Source organism: Amphibalanus amphitrite, unplaced genomic scaffold (assembly GCF_019059575.1).
Source record: "Amphibalanus amphitrite isolate SeventyFive unplaced genomic scaffold, NRLGWU_Aamphi_draft 000158F_arrow, whole genome shotgun sequence".
Taxonomy (NCBI): domain Eukaryota; kingdom Metazoa; phylum Arthropoda; class Thecostraca; order Balanomorpha; family Balanidae; genus Amphibalanus; species Amphibalanus amphitrite.
Window position 1 is genome coordinate 893,764 of NW_024881653.1, and position 12,745 is coordinate 906,508.

At 50.7% G+C, this 12,745-nt stretch overlaps 1 long non-coding RNA gene across 2 annotated transcripts in view; it reads left to right on the forward strand.

The window, feature by feature from the left end:
• The window catches only part of LOC122383236, a 20,571-nt gene extending 12,730 nt beyond the window's left edge, over nt 1–7,841 (forward strand). Inside the window, exons 3-4 of one of the 2 annotated variants that reach the window (XR_006256804.1) lie at nt 4,348–4,373; nt 7,647–7,841. This is a non-coding gene — a long non-coding RNA (uncharacterized LOC122383236). The remainder of the gene's footprint in view (nt 1–4,347; nt 4,374–7,646) is intronic. The other variant, XR_006256803.1, reaches the window with a different exon arrangement.
• The last annotated feature ends 4,904 nt before the right edge of the window (nt 7,842–12,745 follow it).

Below are 12,745 nucleotides of genomic sequence, written 5' to 3' on the forward strand. Positions count from 1 at the left end.
AACTGTAGGGCTCATGTCGGAAGCTTCAGAAGATGATGGATTGATGGAGCTGATGTTCAGTGGACCACAGCAGTAGGTAACCGGTCGGCGGGTGGAGCGCTGATGTCTTTGATAGTTTCACTTGAGCTCACGTCGGCGATAAGCTGACGTCTGGAGGAGAGCGGCAGTCGGGTGATGTTTCTGATAGGAGAGGGTAGCTGTCGTTTCACAGTAGCTCCTCGGCAGTCTTGGACCGTCTGGCAGGGAGGCGGTAGGGCGGGACCGTGCAAGGAAACGCCAGTATCGCGGCTGTCGGTGAGACCGACCAGGTGTGAGATCCCTCCCGGAGAGAGATGGGAGACTCGCAGGTGTGGGCTCCGCTGACTGAGGATATTGCGGCTGCGGCCGTGACTGGCTGGTTTGTCCGGAAGTTAGGAATGTTTCACTGTTTTTTCATCTTATCCTGGATGCTACTTCTTATCCATCATGCTATTTTTGAAGCTCCTGTCTCGGTTAAGTTCCTAAATGTGTCTGCACGGTGTCTGTAAAATGGAATTTTTTCGTTCTTCTTACTTTCGGCTAAAATGTAACCTCTCTACATTCAATTATTTTAGGGGTCAAACGGCCTTCCCGATGTATGCGAAATGACTCACGTAATTATTGTGACGTAAAATGCCAGCAAATTAACAGCTCTGTCCGCAGCTCAGCCGCAAACACGGCCCGTCGTCCGCCGCTGTCAACTCCAGTCGAGTGGAACAGCTTGTTTGCGGGCGTCGGCTGGTCAGCGGAGACGCCCGCTCCGCCCCGAACACTGCCGTCTGCCCTCGGTCCCCACAGTCGGACATAATCCCGACCTGCCATCATCTGCGGCCATTCCGGCCTGACGCCACATTCAGCGCTGCTCCCGAATGGCGTGTTTACTGTTTGATGGTGCGGTCACCCTATGACGCGCGTGCAGCGGCGGCATCCCTCATACCGGCGATTGGGTGGCAAATGGCGATTATGTGCTCGGAGTTCGCCGAAGCCGGCTGACGGACGGGAACAGCGCGGCTGGTCGACACAGCTCGGGCCGTTATCCTGCGTGATTTAGCTGTCCCATCGCACGGTCGGCAATCGCCGGTCCGTTTGGACGCCGGCCGGGCGCGGCGGAGCCGGTGAAATATCGGCCTCGCACCCAGAGGTGGTAAATCAGTCAGCAGTGTCGCCAATGTGCTGCCGGCCTCTGCTAATGTGACGGGAGGACAGGCGCGCTGGACTGGTTCGCTGCCGTCACCCGTCGCCGCTGACAGGGAACGCCGGATTTACCCGGATTTAGGGGATTAGCCGAGCGCGGATTGAGGTGTTGTAAATTGAGACGTTTTCTCGTGAAGAGGTTATGTAACAGAAAAGGCTTTGGAACAATGTCAAAACATTACTTTTCAGACATTGTTTTATTGAGGACATGCTATCGTTGAACCGGTTATTGGTCTCTGTTACCCTGGCGCAACAGGATCAAATGAAGGAACAGATGAAAATGTTACTTTGAAGTAAAACACGGGCCTGATATTTGTTCAGAAGCAATGCATCCATTTTACAAAGGGCAAAGGCAAATGTGTTTTTAATGCTTAAGCACTCTGCGTTCTTGTATTTTTATTTTATTTCGTTTCCTTGGTCTTCTACCTTTGATGATGTGTAACTATATCTCGTGTCTGTCACTTGTCAGTTGACTTTTCCTGGCGACAAAGCAGCTAGCACTCAAACCAAAGGCACTCAACTTGTAGAACTGTCATCAAATTACTAGGTCTTGTTCGATAAGGCTACTTTGGGAGCAAGAAGCATAGTGGTCACAAATTCTGTCCGCATGAAAAACTATCTTTTCTCTTTCGACTGGACCTTAGAAGCGACACGACGGTGCTCCTCTGCGTTGCCTGGGGCTTTGGCTGAACAATTGGTCCCGTCGAGCCGCCCTCTGAGCATCCCGTCGTAGATTGTAGCCGAGGCGACACACACCCCGTGAAACCCCGAAACGGAAACGGCGCCTCATTGCTAGGCATAGTTCACACCGATACATCAGTCGGTGTCGGCCCCACCGGATGTCGCCGGTGCGGCTCGCCGTGTCCCGAGAGGTAGTGTACTGTGAACCGCGCCTAACGACGATGCATCGGTGGCTCGGTGCGTCCCCTGACGGTGTGAACCGCGCCTTACAACGGCCGCAGAGGCCGAGCACACGTCTCGGTGCCTGTTGTTGTCGCTCGCCGTAGGTGAAATTTGTGTGGCTTCTAGCAGTACGGTGGTGGGGTCTCGCTTTCTTGGTTTTTGATCGGTGAATTTTAAAATGTAATTCGGAATGAATTTCGCTGTTATTTAGAATTTGCTCAGGGAAGTGGCGACATGTCCTATGATCTCGTCCGCTATCAATTAACTACCTATCTTTAGATTAGCTAGGACTTCTACCATACCTTTCCTTGATTGATTCTTACTCTTTCTATTCTCTATAGGTAGTGCATCACGTCTCTGTTGTCATGCTAAGCAACGAATTGAAACTCCAAAATAGCAAGTAGCGCCGAGCGCATCCTTTCGGCATTCGCAGCGCGTCGCCGGATGCCACTGAGCCGGTTATCTCTGGCGGCGAGTCTGTTCGACGCTATGCGATCAGTGAGCGTGTCCCGAGCGGTGAGAATGACGTCCGACTGAGTGACATTTGGTCGCCCTGAAACGGGCCGATGCGCGCCGAGTTAGCGGCAGAGCGGACGCCGGCCGCATATGGGACGAGGCGGGCTTGGCCCGCTATCCCAGTCTTCGGTCATCCTCACGATATTCGCTGAGGTTGGGCGGCTGAAGCTAGTGACGTCACGAAACTAATGACGTCATTCGGCTCAGTTGCCGGTGCTGACAAGGCTGAGTGAGTCGGCCCACTAGGGGTAAGTTTATGATAACATCGAGCATAGTTGCCAAAGTGCTGAACTCCGAATGGGAGGCCCCGCTTTTGGTGTTTATCGGCGATCGCGATTGGATTCACCGTCCTCAGCAGTTTCAGTAGGTGAATACGTCGTATATTTGTGCCTGTTTCGTGACGTGCATTCCAAACTTCTGGCGGCGATGGTGCGGCCGAGTTTGGTCGATTCGGCCGTCATCTGCTGATGGCGTCTGAACGGCGCCGCGCCGGCTCCCGGTGACGGTCCATCGGCCGCGGTGTCTGACCGGTCAGCGCGGCCGGAGCCGGGCTAACGGACGGGCCGCGGAGCGAGCCGGAGCCGCCACCGGGGGCGGGGCTCTATCGTCGGCACCGACGGCTCACTGACGACGAGGGTCGACGAGCGCGCCGCGAGACGGGCCGCCCGTTTGGAAGGCGGAATGAAGCCGGCGAGCGAGTGCCGCCTAGGTGGCAACTTCCGGCCGAAGGCGGCGGGCAGGCCGCGCGGTCAATGGCCAGAGTCAATAGCGGGAGTTGGTCTTTAAAGACTCGGGAAATGACGCACGCTACATCTGGGATGAATTGGACTGTGTACTGGTTGGTGCAATGACTCCTGTTTGTGTTCAGAACAGTTTGACTTCAAACGCCTGGCCTGGAGTGGTTCCGGGGTTGCTATCCGTCGTTCTCCCGTGATTCCAGTATTACAATTATTATTCGTAACATAAACGCATTTGATGATAGAAATGCTCGCTTGGTGTTGCTGAGTCGTTCATTTTTATTTCATTGGTTTTCAGTCCTCCGTTTTTTTCCTTTGGTTCTCAGTCTGTTGTCGGGTTCCGTTTCGTGCGCCCGCTCACCCCGACTGGAGCGCAGAAGAGAGCCGAAACAGCCGGGTGGAGTCCCGGTCGGCGCGGTGGTGAACCCACCATCTGGGGCAAAGGTCACGCCAGAACGAACAGATTGACTGTCGGCAAGCCCAGCATGCAGTCGGCACGCGGAGGAGACAGCCTGGGAGATAGATGAACATGAACCCGTGCAACCCTGACCAGCAAATACTGATTTCCACTCCTTCAAATTCGTCCATGGTGTCAGCACTACTGGGACACGAAATAATGAGTGAATTTACAGCCTGGTGGGGAATTGGTGACCGAATAAGTATGTTTTCGGAACAGTGCGTTGTAATAATTACCACGTTCCTTATTAATTAGTCCTTGGGACTGTGGAAGAATGTTTCCTTCGCTCTGAAACGGTAAACCCCGATGCCTCTTAGTTTTTCTTAGCACTTCCTAATTACTAACTTCCTAATTAAGAAGTTCGTAATTAGCGATGTTCATAGCTCTGTGACATTTAGAACTGTGAACCCTAGGCGATATTCTCTGAGGATTGTGGCGTTATATAACCGGTGTATCTCTTATGTGCTAGGTTACTTCCGACATTTGCCCGTGCTCATTCTGACCGATCTGTTCCGTTTTCAGGCAAGTCCCTGTAACATGGTGGCGAGGTAACAGAGTGTTTTTTGCAGTGATTAGTGTGTTTGTGTTTTGTTATGTCATCGAGAAAATAGCTAGATGAATCGTGTGCGATTTCCTAACAAGTTTGAACTAACATGTGTGGCCTTCGTGACAACTAGACGCTTTGGTAACAATTTGTGCTTTTCCTATTGCATCTAACTAACGACTGCGATTTACTAACAACTTGATAACTATAGTTAAAGATCGTTCAGCTAATGATCGAGAAAAACGTTGTTTTCTTTTGACCATATCTGCCCTTGAACCGTCGACTCATTTCTAACTAATTTTGAAGGATTAATGGACCTTTTCCTTTACCAGCTTAATATTGATGCTAAACAGTCTTATATTCATAATGACCACACCCCTTTCTTCCAATGCAAAGGGTAGAATACCAAAAACTTTATGCTTGGTCCTTTAATTGGCGTGTATTGTTAATAAGCTGCTCTCATCGTACCTCCCGCAATAGTTTCTAAAAGTTGGCAAGCGGTGGCCCAATATAGCCTTCCCTAGTCCCCGAGAGTTATTCCGGCATCTTTCGCGCGAGGCAGGATATATCCGGGGCTCACTTTTTGGCACCGTCTAGTCAGACGTTCGCAGCGTGCGGGGCCCGCAAATCCTCGGATAACGAGGCCCCTCGCGACCAGCGCCGGCGACTCGCATGCCAAGTGGCCGGGCCGGGCTGGGTGCTGTGCAGGGTGGCCCTTGTTACCGGTGCCGCACCGAGTGCGGTAGACGCTGGCTTATTGCCTCCGCGTGTCGCCCGCACTGTAGATGGGGTCCGGTGGGTGTACCGCGGCGTCTGGGACCCGGGCGGAGGGTCGTGTAGCGGCGACACTTCCGGTCCCCGGCCGGCGCCAACCAGGAGTGATGACGGTGTTGTGTGCGAGGCGACACCGCCGCCAGGAGACCGACACGGCGCCGCTCGCTCCCCGCCGCAGCGCCGCCTTCGTCGTCTTTGCGCGGTCTGTTCCTTTATCCGGTGTCATGCTGCCATGAGTGTCAAATTGGGGTTCGCTGTACAGGCGAGGTCGCGCCCGATGCCCGTTCGGTTCTGCCCGAGGTACGACGAGCGATCGACCCGCAACTCGAGTACGCGTGTCGGGCGCACCTACTGAATATGCATTCACTCGTCAGTTCCGATTGCGAACACTGGCAAGGAATGTAGACGGTGTAACAATTGCATGAGACAAGTGCCGGGAATCTGAGGACAATGCCTTGCATTGGTGTGGTTTTCGAGGAAAGGCAGTGGATACATTTCTTGCCCCAAAGCCTAGCACTTTGTATTACTCCCAGTGGACATGCCTTTCTCCTTAGGCGATCTGTAAATCATGCAGCTTCTGCAAGAAGCTCAGTTTATTAAGACTGTTAAAGGGATTTTTTGATCATTCCAAAATATGCCAAAGATTGATTTCACCAGCTCAGGCTCCGCAAGCATTAAATTACACACGATTGGTGATCATAGAACACCGCGTTTTCTTTAGGTCTCAATATGCTGTGTTACAAATAATCAATGTTTATTACCGTCTGCCCAGTCTATCATTCAGCAAAAGACGTTTTGTGAAGTTCCGCAGTGCAACACTTCCCACACTGCATTGGTTTTTGTGGGTAATTTGTTGAAGAAATGCATCATACTCTAACAGGCCTCAGTTAGTTTAAGCAGTTTAACAGTGCCGCCTGACTGTCTGAGAGCCTGTTTTTCGTTTGTGACGCCGAACATTCATTCTACGAAGTGGGCTGGCTGGTTACAGTATTGCTTGACGAGCATGGCATGTGAGTGGTGACTACTTTGCAGTTGGATTTGATTTGATATTTATTTATTCGTCTGGTGCTCATATTCAGTGCATCCGAATTTGAATGCCAGGCTGCATTTTTACTGACATATATTATTTAAGAAAACTTGTCATTCATCTTTTCGTGTACTTTTGCTCCGAACATATCATTTTTTTTCAACTAACTCCTTGTTTGCGATAGTGTGTGTGTCTTGTGGCAGATATTGCACTAACCCTGATGAATGTTTGGAGCATAGTCGACATACAGCGACCTAGGAACGGGGTTTTGTAAGCCCGGAGCCTGAAGCTGCGCGTAATATTGTCCTCGCCTCCTTGTTACGATTGTTTTCAACAAACGAACAAATGAGAAAACTTTTAGTTTGCAGGCGTTTATTGTAAATGTTGCGCAGTGCACATCACTGTCATTCGCCTCAATAAGCGGGGTTTCCCAGGACAAAGTCTCATCTCCACCTCTTAGTCCTGATAACAGACTTACACTGCATCTTGCTATATCGAGCAACGTCTTTCCTTACTCCGAACCGAGCGACCTTCGACACAGCCTGCGGCCCTGTCATGACCGGAACATGGTTGTTGTGTAGTTCGCCTGCCTCTCACTGGCCTGTAGGACGGCTTGCGATCGGAGCTCTGTCAGCTACTCGAGGAGCTCTGTCAGCCAGCGATCGGAGCTCCGTCACCCAGCGATCCGAGCCCTGTCAGCCAGCTACTCAAGGAGCTCTATCAGCCAGCGATCCGAGCTCTGTCAGCCAGCGATCAGGGCTCCTGTCAGCCACCGACCCGAGTTCCTGTCAGCCAGCTACCGGAGCTCCGTCAGCCAGAGATCCGAGCTCTGTCATCCAGCGATCCGAGCTCTGTCAGCCAGCGACCTGAGCTCTGCTGCCAGTTGTCGGCCGCCCTCTCTCTCCCACGTGGGCGTTCAATAGCTGCCGACCGCCGTGTGCGCGTCCCGAGAGCGACTGTTTTGCAGACTTCCGCGAACCCGCTGTCGATGCAGGCGGATTATTTGTTTGCTCCCACTCCCCATCTCCAGTGGTGTGTTCGTCGCACTTTGTCGGCCACGGCCGCCTCCTGTGCAGTCATATGGGTCAGATGGGCCGATGTGGTTTCTTTAGATGCGTGTTTGCGTTTGAAGGTGTTTTTAGGATGTTGACTGGCCGCTTTATTAGTTCGCCCGTCATTGAATGTCTTTTTTGGGGTAGCGCGCTCACATTTATGTTAATAAAAAGTACACTTGTCCGTTACAAATGACATTACACTATACCAACATACGTGGGTAGGTGTATTGTGCACTGAGCATAGATCCCAAAACTCGTTGCATTCAATGAAGTACCTAAAGACTCGTAAGTGGTAACATGTTGTTTTTTCACAGATGTTTCGCCTGAAACCTCCCCTCTCTAAGCATACCGCATGCTGACCGTCGTCCGTCGCCCTGTTACCTTGTGGAGCTGACCGGTATCCCTCTCTTCTGTCCCTCAGAGCAAGTGGTGGAGTGAGCGGGGAGTGCTGCCGGCGGCCGACCACTGCAGCGGAAAGGAATCACACCGGTGTGAATGATGTGTGCTCCGCATAGCACGCGCCCTTCGGACCGCGGAGGGCCCTCCTAGTGATCACCTCCGAGACAAATATTGCCTGTCGTCTTTGTGAATAATATACGATGTCTGAGGCCTGTGACCTGACTGTGTTTGGACTTCGGAGGTTTCCTGGAAACCATATGTGAAGCTATAGCTCCGTCGAGTATACTCGACATCTTACGCTCTCGGTATCCGTTATTCAGGTGCTCTCTTGGGCTAACTGTACTCCAATTACTCAGAATTTTCAGCCAAGAACAGTCGCTCACGAGCTCGTAAAGAACGAGCCCGCTTTCTGGTGTTTCCCCACGAGAATGTGCCGCAATTAGCGAGGGAGATGAATTGGCAGAGAAATGCGGGCGACACGCGCAGAGGAATTGGAGCCGGGCGGCGGAAGCACCGGCTAAGTTTCTCCTATTTACACTGCGTGGGGCCGAAAATGGAAGGTTGAACTGCAATCTCATCACCGGCGGGCTGCCGTAGATCACAGCGTTAACGGCGTGGTGGATATAGATAATGAAAGCCGGTCCTCAGCTGCAGTTGGAATATTCACGCAGCGAACCCGCAAACTGGGGACTTGCCAGTGGTCAATTGAATTCGCCAACAGTGAAAGGTGCTCTTCTGCATTGTACTGGTGAGTGGCGAGAGAGATCTATATGTTTTTGCTATGTTATCAGTTATTTTATGACGATATTAACGAAGCGTTTTAATTTCAATCGAAATGCGACCTACAAAGCGCGTTGCATATCAATATCATATATATGCAGTATCATTGCTAAGAATTGATCGAGCCACCGAGAAAAAGCAAGTGTTGAGGCACCGAGCAAGTTCCTGTGACATTGCAGTAACATAAAGGCACCGAACGTTATGTACACACATACCTACTTGAGGCCCACACGCCACGCAGTACTGCAAAGAAACATAAAACAACACTTATTTCGATTTCCACACAGCTTTGGTCATCAGATTGCATCACAATTATCGTTGAATATAAACCGATGAAGTCGCGGTCTTCGCTGTTTGGTTGCTCATCGCTTTTATAGCCCCCACAGCTCCCCAAGTATTCCAATCAGAGTGGCCACGGGGCCCCGCCTATGCCGTCTCTTCACCTCACCTTCGGAGCTGAGTGACCACCGAGGGTCTCGGATAACATTTAACAGTCGGAGCGGCGCTGTTTTGCTCGTAGTGTAACAATTAGCACGGCAGGCACGTCGGGTGAAACGCGGCTTAGCGCCGACCGCCAGAAAAAGAAAACTGATTTCCCGGGGCTTCCATTGTTGGAGTCGTGCTGCAAAGAAACGCCGAGCCGCTGAAATCTCATCACCGACGCACGGTGGACAATCCAGCAGGACAGTTGCGGCCAACAGTTGCGGGAAGTGCCAGGACAGGCGGAATGCATATGCTATGCTCGCCTATGATTGTAAGAGGGGTCATAAACCAATAATCTTACTTTTGCAGTTCATAATTGCACCAGTAATAAAAAGAAATGGTTATATCAATTATCATGATTGATGGCACCAGCTCTTTGTCCACTTCACCAATCATGAAATCGCAGGGTTAATAGGTATCCCGTCTGTCAGATGCTCCTTATTGGATCGAAGGACGTGACCCTGTTTACCTCAGATCAGCCTGCTGAGTTGAAATCATTCGGCACAGCACAGTTCACTTATGTAACTCGCGGCTCTAGGCCAAAATGGAATTAAAACGAAAATCGCAAAAAGCGGTAAACACGACGCAAAAAGCATACGAACCCTGTTTGTAGCTCAGACAGAGAAGTATTAACGGAGCGGATTTGCTTAAGACGATTTGAGCCGGCTTAACTCTCTTACAGATACCTACTGATACGATTAGACAGAAATGGGTGTGTGTGTGGGGGGGGGGGGGGTCTCAAGTCTCAACACATAGGTAGCAGGCAGTTAATTGAAAAAATGGCCTAGGTTTTAATGCTTATTCCGGAAAGGTTTTCAATCAAATTTTACACGAGATCTTAACTAATGTAGGTAGGTATGTAACTGTACACATCGATTCATGACAGACCCAACGATGATCACAATCTCCACCGCTATGACGGTGTGTGGGGTGGTTGTGACCGCTGGTCGAATGTCTGTAATAGCCGTTTGAAGGCTCTGAAAGGCGTGAGCCCCAGCAATCCGCTAGCTTTTAATCGGTTCTGTTCTTGGAAGCCGGTCTTTATCGTTGTTGCCGTCCGCCGGTAGGTCTGTCAGCGGCAGGGAGGTGGATGTCAGTGGCTCGGCCGCGGTGCTGACCGGCGACCTGCCCAGTCGGGATGGAGACCAAGGCCGTCTCGGTCGAACTATAGGCATAGATAAAGACGGCCCTGAACGTGTGGAGACGACATGTTATGCATGGCGATTCCGAACTAGGCGGAACTTTTCCTCCTGTTTGCCGTAGTGAACTAAAAGTCAGGGTTCTGAGCATTCTGTTGGCGTTCGAGCATAAAAGGATCCAGGCTCCAGCTGAGAGTTTTCTAAACTTGGGTGGCCGTGAATGCGATTAAACACACCACTGCGTTGCAATGCACCTCGGCATCTTAGAGACTTCTCATCTGGTATTAATCTTCACCATCTCGAAGTTCGAACCCATCGGTCGAGACGGCGGAATCGGCGTTTGGACGGCGATTTCGGACGGTGAGTTCGTCGTTCACGCACCTGCGACCCTGCCGCCCTGAGATCCTCTCCAACACCATATTTTGCTGCTCATCCCCGATAAAACCTTCCTCTCCGACCAGCTGCTGTGGGAACCTGAGCGGCTGCGCAAAGACCGTCGACAGAAACCAAGGCGAAAAGCGGCGGCGCGGCGGTGGAGCGTGATGCGCTTCTAATTTGACGTTTTCGTAAGTTGTACGCTGCCCGCGACGTGGTTTACGCTTGCGGGCGGTGAGGACGGGCCCAGGAGTGACGACAGCACGGTCGCGTACCGTCCCATGGCCAGCTGCGGAGCTAGTTTCATTTCCGGAATAAGACGGTTTTAGACTGATGGCCGGACAGACGTCACAAATGAGAAACGCGGCTCGGCGGTACCCGCGTGACCCTTGCGCCGGTAGAAGTCATGTATTCTGCAAAGGTACAGCTTTTCTTGGCATTTCCTATCATCTTCTAGAAGTTATAGCCACATATTCTACGTACCGTACTTACACTGAGGCCAATAAGCATGATAAATAAATTTAGCTTAGATATACCGTGGTTGCTTTGCTGCCAATCCCTGTTCAGTGAACTTCTAACGAAATGAGGAACTACAAGCAATAACATTGCGTCTGTGAGCTAAGTATGTTTGTGCTTATTGCCTGCCTATATGGATAGTCGCGCATCGTAAAATAATGTCGAGCACTGCCGGATATTTATACATTTTTTCACTATTATCAATATTCAATATATCATTTATGGGTCGATGATTCATTGTAGCTCTGGGCCCGGTTCTTATAGAAACACTTACCGGTAAGTGTGACTTGGGCCAAAGTGACACTTATCTTAGGGCGACTCGAAGTCCCGGTTCTTATAGCCACACTTAAAGCCTCCCTATGATAAGTGTCACTTTCCTTAGGGAGACTTTGAGTGAGACAAGCGAAGCGAACTTTGCATCTCTAAAATGTTGTTATTTCTGGCAAATATGTCCATTTAAAGAAGCAATCACGTGGTCTTCATTCAATGCATACTTTGGATATGCATATGACCGAATATTCGAATAAGAACCAGTAGGGGAGAGTGGGGTAATTTGGCCGCTTTTTACGGAGCGAGCGAAGCGAGCGTAGTCTTTCCTTAGATTAACGGAAATTTCTGAGTATGAGCGGCCGGCCGGCCGGCCGTGGTCACGCTTTTGCGACGCTTATATCTCAGCAACCACTTGACCGATTTACATGCGGTAATTTTTGTAGGGTAGCTTCATTCCTTCTACCAAGTATTGGACTATTCCCGATGCATGTGAGTGACCCCTTATGCACGTGCCACGTGCAAAACGAAGAGGTGTCACTTTTTTAATAGTTGCAATATCTCGGTAACTACTGGGCCGATTGCGCTGAAAGTTGGCATGTAGGTAGGCACCCACTAGGCAATGCATATCCATGTGCCAGAGTTGGGGTGCTGCTGCACGTGCGCACGTGCAGGGGTCGTTTCCAGATCTCGAGAACGGCTGGACCGATTGCGCTCAAATTTGGTACATGGTTAGGGACCGATTAATAGAGTGCCGTGCAAAAGTCAGTTGGGACCCATTTTGCACGTGCGCACGTGCAGGGTGCCGCTTCCAGATCTCGAGAACGGCTGGGCCGATTGTGCTCAAATTTGGCACATCGCTAGAGACCGGTTAGTAGGGTGCCGTGCACAAGTCAGTTGGGGGTACCCCCTCGCAATTTCGCACGTGCAAGGCCCACCCTCTCGCTCGCTCCGTTAGTCGCCCCAAAAGGCGTTATACTGGTTTTAGAAACCGATGTAACTAAAAATCGACAACACATTTCTGCATTTTCTCAACGCTGACAGGTGTGGCATACATTTTACTTTCCTGGACAGTAAACTTGAAATGATAGAGTAACTACTTATATTGAAATTGTGACGTCTTACAAAGGTCTGCAAAGCGGCCAAATTGCCCCACTAGCAGGGTTATTTGGCCGGGGTGTGGGGTAATTTGGCCGGTGGTAGTTTGAGGCCATGATTTTTGTTATAGGCGAGTCAGCTTTACATTCAGCAATGACGCATGTCCTACGACGCATTTGAAGCATTTTGGAGGTTGACTCAGCCATCACAGGGGTCGAAAATAGTCAAAATAGCGGCTCTATATAGATGCGATGACAGTTTTCTACGAATAGCTTTTGAAGTAATCAAGCTAGACCAAAACTAAAAGTACCATCGTAATTCTCTCGTCATTCCGCATCGAAACATGTATGTGTTGACCTCGAGAGATCAAGGTCAAAGGTTGGCTTCAGGTCACGTTACCTCAGGTCGCTTGACCTCAAGGTTGCGTGAGTTCAAGGTCATCATGTATATCATTCGATGCGCC